Here is an 18,865-nt window from a genome sequence, read left to right as displayed (position 1 = left end):
CCGGGGCAGCGGCCTGGGGGCGGGGTCGCTAAAGGGGAGTGGGGGCCGAGACACCCCGGTTCGTGATTGATCAGGGGCAAGCCAAGAGAAGAAGGAGGCGTATGAAAGTAGGCGCATAATTCAGATAGAAAACCCACTTTTCTCCAGTCGTCTGGCTCTTTTAGACGGCAGCAGCCAATCGGAAGAAGGGGTGTATTTTGAAGGAGAGAGGTGACCGACTAGTAAGTGTAAGCGGCGTGAGCATGAATTACAGGGAATTACAGAGGCCCTTCCTCCTAGAAATAGGTGTGAGGCAAATATTAAACATGTTCTTAGCTGGACCATTTTCCTCTGAGTTTTGCATTTCTTTTCTCATGAATTTGTCAGCGAAAGATTTAATCATTGTGTAACTTTGAACAATGTAGCAATTATAACTTTGAACTGTTTCTCATGTAAATTAGCTAAGAAAGGAAACTGCGGGGGGGGGGGGGGAGGGAGGATAGACTGACCTTCAGACTTCCTGTGTGACCCTGGGCAAGCCTTTGCACCTCTCCCTCAGTGGGAGGAAAAGCAATACCTTTCTGCAGCGCTGTGGAATTAGATAAGACGGTGAAACAAAAGGAAGGTCTGGATCAGACCAGGGTCTGATTTCTAGCGTGGAAAAGTTAGTCCCTGGGTTACGCCTATTAGGAGAAGTGGGTATTTTTAAGAAGCTGAGGTCTAGTCCAGATTAGCGCCATATCTCTGCGGAAGATACCAAGGATCTAGCTGGGCCCATAGTAGCCCAGATCAGGGGGAGGCGACTGGGGAGGCCCTAACTATAAGCTGCTGGAGGGCCTCTATATGCATTCTGATGGGTGTGGGGGATGATCATCTAATACATCCCTGCTGACCTCCTCCCTGTTCTAAGAACAGTTGAGAAAAAAGACCAGACAGGTGAACACAAAACCTCAGCTTGATTACCCGTAATGCAAAAGTAAGAATGGGGCTTGGGGTATGCCTGGGTGGCTCAGTCCATTAAGCAACTAACTCTTGATTTCGGCTCAGGTCATGCTCTCACAGTTGGGGGGAATCAAACCTCCTGGGCTGAAAGCCCGGACCCTGCTTGGGGTTCTCTCTCTCTCTCTCTCTCTCTCTCAAAAAAACTAAATAAAATAAAATGTTAAAAATGGGGCTTGAGCTATAGCCACACATGGCCCCTAATATGTCCCTCCGATACTCCAGAGCCCCCTTGTCCAAGGACACCCAGCATAGGGAGAAAACAATGGGATATCCTGAGGACAGGAGCCCTTGGGACTGAGCCCAGGCAGGGAAGGATTAAGAGGCAGAGCAAAAGGCAGGAGTCTCCCTTCCAGGGAGGGCAGCAGGATTCACTCCCTGGGGCCAGTTCCCCTAACATAAATATTGGCTCTTTTGAAGCAGAGCTCATTTAGTGCACAACTTGACTGTATACAAGAAGCCATGCTCAGCCTTGCAGTTGGTAGATGGTGTTAATTGGTGGAGAAGACAGACCTGTGCAAGCGAACAGCTTGGCCAAAGTGGCACAGACACAGGTCTGGGAGCTGGAGGGATTCACTTGTGGCTGCAGTAGCCGAGGATGCCTGTGGTGAGACAGTTCTCCCAACCCCCTGACTCTTAAAAGACAAAGAGACTGTCTAAGGCCACAGAGATTGGAAAACACCTTGACCTCTCCAGTTTAGTAGTATGGCTATTGCCTCCCCGAGGCACACACTGGAGATGCCAGAGGACTGAGACAAGAAAGGATGCAGAGAGAGGGAGGTGAAAGCCCCAGCTACTCCGTCTTTTTCTCTGTTGATTGAAGGTCCTCGGTCTGGGGCTGCTCCGCCCTCTGAGTTGTTCTTTTTCTGTCCACAGAGGGTGTCACTAGGGGTGTTCTACTGCTTGGCATGGAGCTTTCACAGCTTCTCCCCACACCACTAGAAGGAAGATAAGGGTCTTTTTTTGCCTTTGCAGAGATGGAAAGGCACAGCAGAAAGAAAAGAATTCAGAGACAAGTGACCTGAGTTCAAGTCTGCCCTCGGGTTGAGTTACCCTGAGCAAGCCATTTATCCTCTCTTTGTGTCTGAGCAAATGAGAAAAATAATAACATGGACTTCAGGGCTGAGTGAGAATTTAATGAGATTGTGTTTATGAACACAATGAGAATTTAATGAGATAGTGTTTATGATAATCATTTCTTCATAAACTAGAAATAATCAGGAAATTCTTCTCCTTCTCCTTCTCCTTCTCCTCCTTCTTCTTCTCCTTCTCCTTCTCCTTCTCCTTCTCCTTCTCCTTCTCCTTCTCCTTCTTCTTTTATTAAAGCATTGCTGTGCTCTGTGCCCACTGCCTGGAGATCTGTCCCTGATACCAAAGCTGCCTTCCTAACTAGCTGGGGCTCTGGGGAGATGCTGAAGCCCAGTGACCTAGGAATAACAAGACAACTGAAACCCCAGCTGGGGATTCCTCCTGGAGTTACATGGGCCACTTAGGCCTTGGGGCACACAAGGACAACAAGGACGTGTATGTGTGCGTGTGCACAGAGATCGCATAAACTGCACACAGTACCCGGAAAACACGCACCTACGTAAACACAAACATATCGGCATGGTGTGCCTGGCATGTAACACAGAATAAATGCCCAACAGATGCGTAATAACCGGGAGTGAGCTTGCCTAAAGGAAGAAGCACTAGGCAAGAGATCTAAAGTTCCTTTGCTGACCAACTAGCCATACAACCTCACTGAAGTCCCTTGCCCTCTCAGTTCCTTCTTTCTCATCTGTGAAATAGTGATAAAACATTTGTCCTGCCTGCCTCACAAAACTACTGTAAGAATAAAATAAACGATTTTCCCTTAGGACGCACAAGTCCAAAGTCCTATTTTTTATAATACCAAGCCCTCAGCCACGTGTAATGAACTTCTCAAGCAGTTTTTATGGATGTGTAGAAGCACTTCAAAAGTTAAAGCTCTATGCAGATAGAAAGCACTATTTTTGTCTACTATTGACATACAGACATATGCCATGCGATATTGTACAATTTAAAGACCTCATTGCATAGAGTCAGATTAATTATAATCCTTGATTCACAACACAGCCCCAACATTGGATCATTGGTCCAGGTATCTCTGCTTTTATTTGGTTATTCATTATTTTTTTTTTTCAACGTTTATTTATTTTTGGGACAGAGAGAGGCAGAGCATGAACGGGGGAGGGGCAGAGAGAGAGGGAGACACAGAATCGGAAACAGGCTCCAGGCTCTGACCCATCAGCCCAGAGCCCGATGCGGGGCTCGAACTCACGGACCGCGAGATTGTGACCTGGCTGAAGTCGGACGTTTAACCGACTGCGCCACCCAGGCGCCCCTGGTTATTCATTACGTTTAACAACGCAAGAGTCTCCTGTGAATCTCCTGCCCAAAATAAAAACGAGGGCTTTGACAATGAAATAACTAGGTGGTTTCTCCATCCCCATCCCACCCCACCTCTGTTTCCACCGTCAAAGAGAACCATTATCTAGAATCCCGTGTTCACCATTCCCTTGTTTTCCTCAGTTTTCTCTTGCTTTCCATAATTTTATTTCATAAGGTATAAGTGTCTGACCTTCATAAAAGAAAAAAACTAATAGTGTCTTAAAAGGGAGGTGGATAAGAATGACATTAACAAGATGAGGTTAAAATAAAGAAACATCTGGTGATGGGTTTCAAAGTATTCTCCACATTCTCATGGGGATGATGATGGTGACGATGGTGATGGTAATGGTGATGATTGGGTGCTTACTCTGTGCATCATCTTATTTACATCTCATAAAGATCTGTGGCAGATTGCTAGGTATTTGAGCCAATACGCATTTCCCCCTCTTTAATAGTAAAGACCTTCCAATGTTTGGCTAAGCACATGACTGCCCGGACTAAAAATTACATTTCCCGGCCTCCATTACAGCTGGCTGTGTTCATGAGATTAAGTTCTAGCCAATGACTTGTAAATGGAAGGGGTTGAAAGGTAGAGGTAGTCCTTCTCCTTCTCCTCCTCTTTTCTCTTCCCCGATGGCTGGAATGAAAATTTAATGGCTGGAGCTTGAGGAGCCATCTTGGATCATGAAATAGAGGCCATAGGTTGAGGATGACAGAACAAAAGGATAAAAGCAGCTTATGTCCTGGGAAGCAAGCATCCATCATATCAGCCCTAACACACTTACCCAGACTTGTATATAAAAGAGTAATAAATGTCCTTCTTGTTATAGTAACTGATATATTAGGTTTTCTATCACTCCCAAACTTAACTCTTACTTATCCTACCTATTATACAGCCTTATGGGGTATGTACTGTTATCCTCATTTACTTATTTTTTTAGGAAAGGAAAGTGAGTCCTAGAGGAATTAATAACTTTCCTAGGGTGACAGAGTTAGCAAAGGACAGAACCCAGTTCTTTGTGACCCAAAGTCCATGATCATGGCCCCCAGTCTAAACCCTGAGCAGACATATACCCACAAATCCTTCTTGATGTCAGAAAGATAGTATATGCCATTTCTGGGCAGGAATGGCCCAAAGAGCTATGGGCTATAGTTTCCATTTTCAGATATACTTTAAATCTCCCACATTTCAATTTCCTTCAACCTTCTAGTATAGGTCTATGTTAATTTGCATAGCTCGGTTATATTATGGGGTAAATATGACTCCACAGTGAACTCTCTTCTCCAAGCTTCCCATCAGAGAGTAGACATCTCCTATTTTATTATGCTGTGACATTATGACTGGATGACAGAGGGTAGGGATCTATGGAGGGGAATTTCTTGGAAATTTTCAGATAGCATGCTCTTGATGAGATAGAATCATCCACTGGCTGCTGGATACGCATAGGCACACAGATAAAGTAGACTTTGTATCTAATGCTAGCATGGCAAAAAGCAGAACATTGAAGAAAGGGAGCGTGATTCACAGGAAAAGATCTGTCCACTGAAAACTCACCGTTGGGAAGGAAAATGATTTGGGACCAGGGAGAGATGAGCAGTCTTCATGTCATAGGCTAGTAATTCTTTGGTAAAATGAGGGTCTTCAATGTCTTCAAGGATAACAGATACAGAAGAACCATTAGTTACAAAAATTTCTGAAATCTCTGAAAGTGCTAAGAGCTGGTCCACAGCAAGAAATTCTACCCAAAGCAAATGCTGCCGACAATGCCCTACTTGAGGGCTTCCCAGAGGGGAAGAAATGCTCTGCTCCCCCACCCCCCGATGCCTTTGTCTGTACCCCAACCTTTGAGGGTTTAATGCCATAGCAGGGAGCAGCTGGACTAGAGGGGAAGAATGGGAATGGAAAGAGAAAGAAGGAAGTACCCAGAGGGGAATGGAAACTTAGCCTCTGCCCATCAACAAGCATAACATGTTTAAAGGGGCCACAAATGAGGCTAATCAGGACTACAAGATGCCTAATTATAAATTCTGCACGTTAGTATGGGAAATGGAGGGAAAAGAGGTAAATATTCTACCACATTCAAAATGGCCCAAGGCTGTGGTCCCTGTCCCTGTAGTCAGTCTTGCCCCTTCAAACTACCCTGTATTGAGCATGTCAGTTACAACTCAGATGAGCATTCAGCCTGGAGAGTGAACTGGGGAAGGGAGAAAGGAAAAGGGGACATCTAGGGACACAACCAGAGTGTGTCAACCCAGGAGGTCATTTCATCTTTTCCTGGTAATCTTGTGTCCCCAGGTTTTTGTTTTGTTTTGTTTTGTTTTTTGTTTTTTTGTTTTTGTTTTTTTTTTTTTTTTGCTCCCTCCCTCACTTAAGAAAAATATACAGAGAGGCGCCTGGGTGGCTCAGTTGCTTGAGTGTCTGACTCTTGATTTTGGCTCAGGTTAAGATTTCACCGTTCGTGGGATTGAGCCCTGTGTCAGGCTCCACACTGGCAGCTTGGAGCCTGCTTTAGATTCTCTCTCTCTCTCTCTCTCTCTGTCTCTTTCTCTGTCTCATTCTCTGTCTCTTTCTCTCTCTCAAAAATAAATAAGTAAACATTAAAAAAAACAACAACAAAAGTAAAGTAAACGGAAGTGGGAAGGTAGGAAAGGGGGAGAAGAGGTGTGCCAGCGTGTGTGTGGAATGTCTAGTGGTTTCCTAAGGGTATGATGATATTAGCTTCATATGAGAAGGTAATTTTCAGGCAGTAGAGCATGGGGGAATCAAATTCTGAGTTCAAATCCCATCTCCACCACTTACCACTTGCCATATTAACCACACCTCAGAACGCACTTTTTATAATGAAGGGGGTGATAATTCCCTAACTTAAATACACATGAAACATTATGAACTGTTACCCACACATAGTAATTGACCTCTATAAACGTGAGCCGTGATACTGCAGTAGATATTCTCGTGCCAATTATCTCCTTCCATCCTCTCAACAAGGCTGTAAGTAGTAGTATTTCTGCCATTTGGATCACGGAAACCACCGAGGCCCAGAAAGGTTAAATACCCGGCCGAAGTCATCGCGCTGGAGTGGGAAGAGCCAGACTTCAGACTCATGCTGTTCCCACATATGTCAAAGTCTGTGGTCCTAAATGCTCTTGTAAGTGGTCCAGCTACCTGACACCTGCCAGGCCTCTCTAGGGATGCCATCTCAGCCTGTGTGCATGGTTCAGGAGAAGGAAACACACTCTGCGACCTGCAGTTTACTCTGATTCCAAAGATTCTCCCTCTAGGAGAGGTAAAGGCATTGAGTAAAGTCAATGAAGCATTAATGAGTTTGGGATCCTAGCATGTATAAGCTTTTGAGGGAGGACCTAAATATGTGAGGTATATGTAGTACATACACTATGTTTTGTTTTGGTTTTGCTCATTTCACGACAGGTAGGAGCTAATTTTTTCCCCACCTATCTTCTTAGGCTATGAAAGCTGTAATACTGTGCAGATGAAAAGGACATATGGCAATCACCTCATTTGTCTCCTTCCTCCAAAGACCACAACTATAGCACCATATAGGTAGGTAGGTGTGTGACCCTAAAAACTTCACACTCTCAGGACTTCCGGTGCCTCATTATAACACGAGGGTAGGTTTTTCCTTTTGTGTGACCCGTGTAGCACATGTTGCAGGCAAGTCCCTGTCACTCCTGGATGCTCACTCACTGATGCTGGCAAGGGTCTCCCCACGGTGCTGGAAAGACAGCTAGAGCCCCGCCCCCCCCTCCGGTGGAGCGGCAGATGCAGAGGAAACTTGGATGTGCTGAAAGAGGGGAGTTGGAATGTGGCCCAGCCTGAGACCTACCTGCAGATGCCCCCCCCACACACCATCAACTTTGTGCCCGTCTCGTATCAATAAAGGTGGACTGGGTGGCACCGATTAGTGCCAAGTACTGTGCTGGGCATGGGGATGCCCTGATGCCCCTGACAGGCCTTGGGTGCCTGGAGAAGAAGTTTTTTATGTATATATATATATGTGTGTGTATGTATATATATACATATATATACACATATATGTGTGTGTATATATACATATATACACACATATGTGTGTGTATATATATACACATATACATATGTGTGTATACACACATATATACATATGTGTATACATATATGTGTATACACATATACATATATGTATATATACACACACATGTGTGTGTATGTGTGTATGTATATATGTATGTGTGTACGTATATATGTGTGTATATATATATATGTACACATATACAAATATATATACAAGTATAGTATTTGTTTTGTGACTGGCTTATATACATGTATATATATATATACACATATATGAATATATACACACATACGAATATATATACAAATATAGTATTTGTTCTTTTGTGACTGGCTTATATACATGTGTATATATATATATATATATACACACACACACACACATATATGAACATATACACATATACAAATATACATACAAATATAGTATTTGTTCTTTTGTGACTGGCTTATTTCCCCGAACATAATGTCTTTGAGATTCAGCCATGTTGTAGCATGTGTCGAATGTCCTTCTTTGTTTAAGGCTCTGTGTATGCATACACCATTGTATGTATGAACCACCTTTTGTTTATCCGTCCCTCCCTCAGTGGACACCTGTTTGCTTCCACACTTCGGCTGCTGCGAGCACCATGTACAAATGCCTGTTGGAGCCTCTGCGTTCCATGCTTTGGGGTCTATCCCCAGAAGCAGGATTGCTAGATCATATGATGATTCTGTTTCATTCTTTTTAAGAACCGCCTCCTGTGCTGTTTCCATAGCAGCTGCATCTTTTACATCCCCACCAGCTGTGCCAAGAGTTCTTGTGTCTCTCCATTTAACCAACACCCATTACTTTCTAGCGTTGGTTTGGTTGGTTTCAGTTTTGGCAATAGCCACCCTACCAGGTGGCCCTTGAGAGGGTTTAAGTATGGTGCTCCTGAACTCATAAACAAGACGGATTCATCCGGAAAGTCCTCCCGAGGAGGTGACATCTGACTTAGGCATCTAAAGACGGGCAAGAGTTCTCATGGAAGGGGAGGAGAAAGAGGTAGCACTGAATGATGGAATGGAGAGAAAGGTGACATTGCGTGGCTCGTAGAAGCAACAGGTGGTCGGCATGGGCTGGAATATAGGATGTGTGTGGGAAAGTGTCAAGATGTGAGGTGGGAGGCAGATATAAAGATGAGAAGTTCTACTAAAGCTTTGGACTTGGGCAATAGGGAGCCATCGGTAACATATGTGCAAGTGCTATGCAAATTTCAGCACATTACATGAATGTAAGGATTGAGAATAAAAAGGAGAGAAAGTTTTGTTTTTTTTTTAAATTTTTAATGATTATTTATTTTTGAGAAACAGAGACAGAGCATGAGCAGGAGAGGGGCAGAGAGAGAGGGAGACACAGGATCTGAAGCAGGCTCCAGGCTCTGAGCTGTCAGCACAGAGACAAACGCGGGGCTCCAACCCAAGGACCGTGAGATCATGACCAGAGCTGAAGTCAGACATTTAGCCGACTGAGCCACCCTAGCGCTCTAAGGAGAGAAATGTTTTTAAAGAAACAAGTTTTAAGACTAATACACAATGCCTGAAAACTGAGGTGGCTTCTGGCACGTTCAGAGAAGACACTGGGTCCCCAGGGTGCTGGCACTGGCCCACCCCCTCCCTGTGGACCCCCAGGGACCAAGGTAACACAAATGGCCTGCCCGGCTGACCTCTCTGGGTGGAGCCGGGCTCCTGCGGTCCTTTAGATGGGAGACTCCTGGCCTTCCAGACCCGGAGGGATCACAGGAGCACAGCAGGTACGTCCTTTCTCCTCCTGGACCAATGTGCTCAGCAATGCCTCTCCTTCCAGTGCAACATTGCAAATCATTCAGATGCTCGGAAAATCCCAGACCTGAGCAGCCACCCGCCTCTAACGGCCCTTCTAAGCCTGAAGTCTAAGCTGGATGTCTCACCGTCAAGGGGACAAGGGTCAAGGGACACTTCTCTATAACTTAACATACAGAAGATTTACCAACTCACAGAAGTCTTTTTTTTTTTTTTTTTTTTTTTTTTTTGATTTTGGAAACTTCAATACATTCACATGGAACAAAATGCAAACGCCCAAAAAGATATCTAATAAACTGCCCCCTCCCGTCCTAAGCCCTCAGCTACCAGTTCTCTGCACCCCCCCCCCCCTTTCTTGTGGAGCCCTTTCTAGAGGTCTTTGAGCCAGTCCAACCTTCCACCCAGGAACTAGAACTAGCAGGGACCCTATCTGGCCTCCATTCCTGAGACATCAGATCCTAAACTCCCAAGTCATGCTGTTCAGATGGAAGCTCTGGACCAGCCACCCAAAGTCAGAAGGCCCAGGCAGCTCATGGGCTGGCCCAGCCTCCATTGCAGCCTTCACTCTTGAGTTCCTGGGATCAAGCCATCCTCCTGGGATTGTGAGGCTTCTTCTGGCAACAGTGAGGGAAGCATACGATTCCTCGTGCAGGGTGAGGGGGGGGGGAAGGGGGGGCACCCAAGGGTGGGAGTTAGGTACAGGAGTAGGGAAGAGGGTGAGACAAATGCGGACACAGGAGACACGGGGCAGATGTTCCCTGATTGTGAGACTGAGCCAGGATGCCAGATCCAGAGTCTGCAGGGCCATTCGGTGTGAAGGACCCTGTAGCTCAGAGTACGGCTGCAAGGGTAGCAAAGAGGGACATGTGGGCAGCCTTCCCCTCAACCTTCCCCAGACAGGTCAAGGCCAAGCAGAGGTGCTCCTTCAAGTCACACGGCTGCCTTGATCGGCCACAGGGCTCCTGCCCGCGTCACTCCCCAGGAATCTGGTTCTTGTTTACCACGAGGAAGTGTGGTTATTACAGAGCCTGGTGGCCCTCCTCCAGCTTCTCCAGAGTGTGTGTGGAGGAGCCCAGGGCCTGGGAAGGGGGAGCCGCTGAGCAGAAAGACCAGCACCCTCCCTGGGGCCCTACCCCTCCCAGGGCTCCCTCACCAGGACAAGTCAGAGAAGAGCCTATCAGGACGCTGGGGCCTTTTTTGGCTGAGACATCTGGGACCTATCTTCTGCAGAGTTGGGAAGGGAAGGAGCAGGGGAGCAGCAGCAGCAAATGAAGGCAGTCAAGGAACAGGGTCAAGGAACAGGGTCAAGGAACCAGGAAGAATGCGAGTCAGTGCGACACCACCTATTTTCTGTTAAGAAGAGAAACCCCGCAGAGGGAGCGAAGCCCCCGGAGATTTATGTTTTGCAAACTTTCCATCCCTCGCGACTCACCCAATGCTTGTCACAGAATGTGACACTTACATTCTCCTGGATGGATGGAATGGAGGGTGGCACACGAGACAAAATCATGATAATGGCCCCCATATGGTTTAGTGTCTTCCAGATGGGGTTTCTAAGTGCTTTCCATGTGTTAATCCAATCAATTTCCACAACAACTTTATAGGGTAGGTGTTACTAATATCCTTCCAGGAGTCCGGATGAGGAAACTGAGGCCCAGTGAATCTTAGTGACTTACAGGAAGTACTGGAATGGGGGTTTGATCACAGGAAGCCAGGACTCAACAGTGTCTTCCTAGGCACCACGGTCTCCTGGACAGGGAGCAGGGCCAGCCGGAAGGGGACGATCCGGAGGCAGACAACTGTCGTCACAACTTGGGGTATAGAGCTCTATGCTGGAGTTTTCTTCTTCTGTCAGTTACCCTGTTGTGGCCTCAGCGCCATCCCAACCCCTGGGTAGGCTTCACTGGGATCTTATTAAGTCGTAAGGAGACTACGATGGTTATATGTTTCCCAAAGCAAAATTCCAACACTCTGTTACTCTGGCTCAAGATCTTGGTACAAAAGCCATAAAAAGACATGGGCCCCGGGACTAGCACAAGAGCCCGGCACCCTGCTCGCTCTTTCTCTGTCTTTGCTACCTCTCCTTGATGCATTTTCCTCATCTGTTCCCTCTGTAGTTTTCAGAACGTTGTCCAAATGAGAAGGCATTTCTGAAACACCAGCTTGGTTCGTTTTCTCCCCACACAGCTGTCTCCTCTTTTCTCCACGGGAAGTTGCGCTAACAAGGTAGTATGAAAATCAGGTCATTTTCACTATTTTTCAGAGTTTCCAGAGGCCACGGTGCTGCAAATGGAAATGTCAACGTGGGATAATTACATTGGCCCTGATGCCCTGTTTTCTGACTACCGTTCGTCCACAATCGATTACTGAAAAAGACAAAGGCTGTGAATAATCAGCCAAGCAGATGAAGTGTCAGGTGACCAGGCCAGAAGAGAAAACAGGGCTCCCTGAAAGGTGAGGGGAGAAAGGCCTCTGGCCCAGGAAATATGTCTGCCGTGGGGACAAGTCAAGCAACAGAGAAAGGTGTAGGGCTCAGACCTGGCCTCGGCAGGCAAGGTATGTACAGATGCACCAGTTACTCACGGGGCTGGTCCTCTTAACAACTTCTGAGAGCCATGGGAAGCTCTCTCTAGGAAATGGGGAAGGAAGTCGTAAGAAAGGCCCCTGAGGATATCACATGAAGGAGGAAGCATGGGCATTAGAATGAGGGTAAAAGATCACAAGTCCTGGAAACTAGTTATTCAGAGACGGTCCTTGTAACACACCCACACACCCACAACCACACCCACACCCCCCCTCCCACACACACACACACGGGGTTGACAGAGTCTGTGGCCCACAGTTTTCTTTGGCTGGCTTCTTCTCTGCCTTTAAGTCTGGCGGAGGAGATGGGGCTAGGCATTTATCGCTGGATGTTTTAGTCAGTTTCACTTCCTGTTTCTCATGCTGAAAGCATAATAATCATCATAATGATAATAATAATTCTAAGGACTTGCCTCTGCCTCCTATTTATCTAGGGCCTGTCAGAAGTGTGCACATAGGTGGGAGAGGGAGACTACAGCTTATCTACTCCATCAATCAACAGCCGGGAGTGGAGGCAGGCATGGAGGTGAGGGTGGGGGTTAGTAATTAGCAGCGGAAATTATTAAACTCATTTTTTTTTTTTTTTCAAGAGGAGGGATCTAAATTTATAAATCTCTTCTTCCAAGGTCCTCCGGAAATAAATCCTCCCCAAACCTTTCCATTCTCCAATCTGCCCCAGCTAAGGAAATCCTTGTGAATTGAGGCCCAGAGAGTTTAGGCTCACCTCCTAGAGCCACACAGCAAGCAGACCGGCAGGAAAGATAGGACCAGGCCAGGATTCTTCTGCATCCATTAAGAGCTATAACCAAGAAGGGAATTTCCAAGTCTACAGGGAACTTGCAAAGTTTTTAGGAAAAACCACAACTATTTTAGCTAAGGAAAAAATGTGCAGTCCCTGCCGACTTGAAACCCTAGGACAATAAGAGAGAGTTCCCTCTTACCAAGAACATGTTGGGAACATCCAAGATTAGGAGGGGTAGGAGGAACATCTTTCAGACTTTGGTTGGGAAAAGCGTTCATGGAATAGAGATGTCGGGCCAGGGTTTTAATTTTTTACCACCAGTCAAGAGCTGTACTCTAAAGGACAAAGGTTGTACACTTTATAGGCTCTCGGGACTCAGATGGAAGTGGAGGGAGGTACGGGAAGGAGCCATTATCTTGATGACAGCAGGGACATAATCTTCCTTTAGATCCAGGGAGGGAGGAAGCAGGGAGCTCAAGATTCGTTTTTAGGGGCACCTGGGTGGCTCAGTCGGTTAAGCAGTTAAATGTCCGACTCAGGTCATGATTTCACAGTTTGGTGAGTGAGTTCGAGCCCTGCGTGGAGCCCTGCGTTGGGCTCAACGATGACAACACAGAGCCTACTTGGGATTCTCTCTCTCTGCTCCTCCCCCATTTATGCTCTCTCTCTCCCCCTCTCTCTCAAAATAAATAAACATAAAAGAGCGTTGTCAGGAAGGTGACAGGATGCGATGGTGCACATTTATTTATTATGATATTTATTGTTGTTGGATTCCTCCCCTCCTCCCCACCCCCCCCCCCCCCCCCGAAGATCAATCATCAGCCCGGAGCTGGATGGTGAGTGATAGGTTAAAACTGAAAATGAAATTTTAAAAATTTTCTTTAATGCTTATTTTTGAAAGAGAGAGAGAGGGGGAGGGAGAGTGTGTGCCCGAGCCCGCGAGCCCAAGTGGGGAAGGGGAAGAGAGAGAGGGAAAGAGAGGATCCAAAGATGGCTCCGAGCTGTCTTCGCAAAGCCAACGACGTGGGGCTCCAGCCCACGAACCGTGAGATCATGACCTGAACCCAAGTCGGACACTCAACCAGCTGAGCCACCCAGGTGCCCCTAAAACTGAAAATGAAATTTAACTGTGACCATGTGAATGAATAACCTCAAGCTGTCAGCTGTTGAGTCAGTGCAGAGAGGGGCTAATCACGCCATCAAACACTTAAATGGCAAATCACTACGTGCCAGACGCTGTTCTGAACTCTTCCCGTGTTTTTGCTGGTTTCAATACTCACAGCAATGCTGTACAGTAGGCTCCGGCTGCTAGGACGTTCTTCTTCACGTCCACGGCCACCCTGGCTGTCTCGGCACCGCAGAGCTTGTCGAAGGACTGCGTTGTTTGGCCTCTAACCTCTGCTTCTCTTCCCAGCACCAACTACCATAGGCTCCGGCTCCTAATTTGCAGGACCCAGTGCAAGATGAAAATGCAGAGTTCCTCGTTTCAGAGCTTATTAAGAATTTCAAAGAGCGGTAGCAGAAGGTTAAAACCAAGCACAGGGTCCTCTAAACACGGGCCCCTGTGTGACCGCATGGGTCACACGCCCATAGAACTGGCCCTGCATAGACCTGTACGAATCCTTGAGCGGAACGCTGGGGCTGGCGTCTCTTCTCCTGCCCTGGTGTGTGTCCAACTCCTGAACAAGCAAAGGGAAAAGGGAAAAAACACATCCTACCCCCAAGTGCCTTGAATGTCTGTGTCTGGCTTTGTTGAAGAAGGTTTTCCATAGCGAAATGACAGTTTGGTTTTCACCCTTGATTTAGAGGATTTGTAAAGACCTCTCTCGATGCTGTACGAGTTGATTTGTCCTTCTATCCATTCCTCTCCTCACATCCCACATCTAACAGGTTGGCAGTTTTTGCTGATTCTATCTCAGCGAGGCGTCCTGTATCCTGCCCTCTTTTCTATCTCCCCGGCTACTGGCCTAGTTTTTGCTTACCTAGAATATTCTAGTAACTGCTAACTAGATCTATTTCCTTCAACCCCCATTGTTTCCAACCCTGTGCTGTTACACTTCGGTCTTTATTAGTTTACATGTTAGGACTTTCTCTCCCCTGGACTGTACATTTCTCCAGGGTGGGTACTCAATTCCCAGACACCTGTACCTTCCTCAGGAGCCCTGAGAAGAGTGTTCCGCCTTCTGGGTGTTTCTCTCCCGCCTCCTTTGTTTGCACATCTCTGGATCTCTATCAGGCCCCATGGTCTGGAATACAGCTCTGCCTCTCAAATCCTCAGTCAAGAGAGCACTGCTATTTTGCCTAAATTCCAGAGGAAAGCATGACATCCAAAGCCCTATCTTCTATGACAATCAAAATGTGGCCAATTAGAACTGTTAGAAAGATCTGCCCCCCAGGATGCCTGGGTGACTCAGTCGGTTAAGCGTCTGACTCTTGATTTTCGCTCAGGTGATGATCTTGCAGTTCATGGGATCAAGCCCCACATTGGGCTCTGCGTTGACAGCTCTGAGCCTGGAGCCTGCTTTGGATTCTGTGTCTCCCTCTCTCTCTGCCCCTACCCTTCTCATGCTCTCTTTCTCTCAAAAATAAAATAAACATTAAAAAAAATTTTTTTAAAGAGTGGTGGTTTTGACTGTTACTTTAGGAAAGAAGCTCTAATCAAAGATGCTTTGCCTCACTATTTTTTAAAAAATGTTTATTTATTTATTTTGAGAGAGAGAGAGAGAGAGGGAGAGAGAAGGTGGAGAGAGGGGGAGGGGCAGAGAGAGGGAGGGAGAGAGAGAATCCCAAGCAGGCTCTGCACAGTGCCGACATGAGCGTCGAACTCAAGAAACCGAGATCGTGACCTGGGCCCAAATCAAGAGTTGGACGCTCAACCAACTGAGCCACCCAGGCGTCCCTGAAACTGATAGTTTCTTAATAAGACTGAAGGGAAGTGATTTCGGGTTGCTCAGCCACTCAGCAGGTGCCACCAAGGATCCAGGTGTTACCATCCTCCTGCTTTGCTGTCCTCGGCTGACTGTACCCCGCCCGCCAGCTCAGCTCACCCCTTCACTCTTGCAAGGATGCTGCAGCAGCTCTAAGGTTCACACCCCCAAGTGACAGCCTTCAGCAGAGCAATGAAAGAGGCAGGGGTAAAACATATACAAATAATACAAGCATACAAATACATTTTAAAGGTTCCCCCCCCCCCCCGCTTCCTGTGACTATGTTACTCATCAAGGGAAGACATACTTCCCAGAGAACCTCAGCAGATTTCCCGTTATATCTTATTGGCCTGAAATCGGTCACATGTCCATCTTAAACCAATCACTGGACAAAAGGAACTGGAATTCTCAGGGTAGGAAGAAGCCTACCACCCAGGAAGAGAGGGCTGGTTTCTGCATGGGTAACTGACAGCAAGTGCCCGACTCCCACTCTGCGGACTCCTCCCCCAATCCTGTACCATGTGGAGGCACCCCCCGGCCCTCAGCCCTGCCTCTGCCTACACTTGCCCCGTTTCTCCCCTTCCGTTTCCCAGCAGACTCATGGCAGGAGCCATGCAGCTGCGTTGCCTGTGTCCAGTTCATCTCGTGTCTCCTCAGCTCCGCCGCAGTCAGGCTGTTGTCTCTGCCACCTTCCTCCTCCTTCTCACCCGAGTCCACTTCCTCAGTTTGATCTCTTTGCTGGCTCTGAATGCGTGGAGCCATCCCTTCTTCCTCAGCCTCCCTCTACCTTGATTCTCAGGACATCACACTGAATTCGACTTCTACCTCCCTGTCCACTGCTCAGTTGCCTTCAATGGCTCCTCACTCCTACCTGTCCCTAAGGTGTTTGTGCTGTCTTGGGCTCCTTCTTTGACCGTTTTCCAATCATTCCCTGCTACTTCTCAGGTTTCAACTATTAGCTAACTCTGTACCCAGGACCCCCAAATCTACAAATCCAGCCCAAATATTTTCTTGAATCCATACCCCTTGTGGACTTCCATTACTAGGCGTTCCCAGACACCTTAAATCATCAGCTACAAAATGGATTTCATTGTCTACACACGTGGACACATACATGCACACACTCACAGCTTCATTCTGCTGCTCAGAGAAGGGATCACGATCTGCTGAGTTGTCAAAGGCTGAGTCTGATAGTCCTCACTCCTCTCATCTCTGACACTCAATGACCATTTTCTGCTCGTCCCCCCTCCTCTCTACCAGTTTTCTTCCTCTCTGCTACTATGCCACTTCCCTGCCTCAGGCACTCGCCATCTTTTATCTGGATGATGGCACCAGCTTCCTAACTGGCTTCTGGTTTTCTCTTTCCAGTCCATTCTCTCAACGTTGCCCCAATAATTTTTAACAATATAAATCTGGGGGTGCCTGGGTGGCTCAGTCGGTTGAGCATCTGATTTCAGCTGAGGTCGTGATCTCATGATTCGTGATTTGTGAGATCGAGCTCCGCATGGGGCTCTCTGCCAGCGTGGAGCCTGCCTTGGATCGTCTGTCCCCTCTCTCTGTGCCCCTCCCTGCTCATGCTCGCTCTCTCTCTCTCTCGACAATAAATACACATTACAAAAAAAGTAAAAAAATAAAAATATAAATATGAATATGTTATTCTAGAGCTTCAAAAATCTTTCAATAGATCCCCAGAGCCTAGAGAAATGGACTACGTTCCCTAGTACAGCCTTGGGCCCAAAGTCACCAGTGCTGTTTTTAGAACTTTAGTCTGCAAGTTTTGTGTAAATTCAGCTGAAGAGAGGACACACAGTGACAGAAATCAGTGAAGAGACTATTCTAAAATACTGTTTTGAAATCTCTATTATCAGATTTACAGATTTTGTAAGCCCACGTTGCTCCCAGAATCCTTGAATAAACACAATGCCCAATGAGTATTGATTTAAAATTGAAGTGTATTACTTTCCTTTGGGTTTGAAGTGTTCCAAGTACTTACCAGAAAAGATAGAGTCCTGCAGCCCACTGATTTTAGCCAGATCACTTGATTTCTACAAATTACTTACTCTGTGGCCTCATATTAGTATCTGGAGGTGAGAATAAAGGTACAAAGTAATTGGGATGAAGGGGTGGATGAAGGAAACATCTTTGAGAATGAATGATAGGACCTGGTTACTACTAAAACCTGGGTGCTGGAGTGCCTGGGTGGCTCAGTCAGCTAAGTGTCTGACTCTTGATGTTGGCTCAGGTCATGATCTCAAGGTCGTGAGATTGAGCCCCACATTGGGCTCCACGCTCGGTGTGGAGACTGCCTAAGATTCTTTCTCTCTCCTTCTCTCCCTCCCCCTCCCCCCATTCTCTCTCTCTCTCTTTCAGAAAATAAAACTCAATAAATAAAAACAAATGAGGAGCTCCTGGGTGGCTCAGTCGGTTAAGCATCCGACTCTGGATTTTGGCTCAGGTTCATGAGTTCGAGCCCCACATCAGCAGGCTGACAGCACAGAACCTGCTTGGGATTCTCTCTTATACTCTCTCGCTGCCCCACCCCCATTCTCTCTCTCTCTCTCTCTCAAAATACATAAATAAACTTAAAAAAATAAAATAAATAAAATAATAAAATAAAATAAATAAAATAAAATAAAATAAAATAAATAAAAAATAAATAAAATAAAATTAAATTAAATAAAATAATAAAATAAAATAAATAAAATAAAATAAAATAAATAAAAAATAAATAAAATAAAATAATAAAATAATAAAATAATAAAATAAAATAAAATAAAATAAATAAAATAAATACCGGGTATCCATAGTAAGTTCTGTCCTCTGTCTCAGGGGAATGTAGCCAAGTTCCTGGATTTGAAAACAGTTAAAAACAGGATAATTTAGTGTAGGGTATGAGAGGAGTTGCCTATATGGGTGATTGTATGGGGAGGGAGGGGAGGAGGGAAAGAGAACACATAACACATAATAAATCACAACCACATCCAATAAAATAGAAATTGGGAGGCTCAATTTCAGATAAAGACAAACAATACTCCCCTTTCACATTTTCTTACTAATAGAACCCTAGCTTTAAAAGGCAAAGGTAATGGGGAAGCTTCTGTTTCTTAGGATCCGACACAAAAGGAGCCAATAAGAAATGGAAATGGAGTCAAAGAAGAGGAAGTCGTTTCCCGAGATGCATCTGTGAGAGTGTCTGGCAGGTGGAAGGGAGGGAACGAGCATCATTGAACTTCTACTACTCTCTGTCTCTGCTACGGCACCTCATATGCACTGCCTCGCTCAAGCCTCGTACCATGAGGTAAGAATGACTATTTCCATTCGTGGTGTAACAGAGGAAAACCTAGCCAC

The 18,865-nt window shown here is 46.2% G+C and overlaps 1 long non-coding RNA gene across 2 annotated transcripts in view; it reads left to right on the top strand.

The window, feature by feature from the left end:
• Positions 1-18,865, top strand: part of LOC123586990 — a 31,738-nt gene that overhangs the window by 1,595 nt on the left and 11,278 nt on the right. The window contains exons 2-3 of one of the 2 annotated variants that reach the window (XR_006707053.1): positions 6,856-6,952; positions 7,052-7,202. This is a non-coding gene — a long non-coding RNA (uncharacterized LOC123586990). Of the gene's footprint in view, positions 1-6,855; positions 6,953-7,051; positions 7,203-18,625; positions 18,816-18,865 lie in introns of those variants that run through there. The other variant, XR_006707054.1, reaches the window with a different exon arrangement.

This window comes from Leopardus geoffroyi, chromosome C3 (assembly GCF_018350155.1).
Source record: "Leopardus geoffroyi isolate Oge1 chromosome C3, O.geoffroyi_Oge1_pat1.0, whole genome shotgun sequence".
NCBI lineage: Eukaryota > Metazoa > Chordata > Mammalia > Carnivora > Felidae > Leopardus > Leopardus geoffroyi.
The sequence above is the reverse complement of the archived record's forward strand: the minus strand, read 5'-3'. Positions and strand labels throughout refer to the sequence as shown.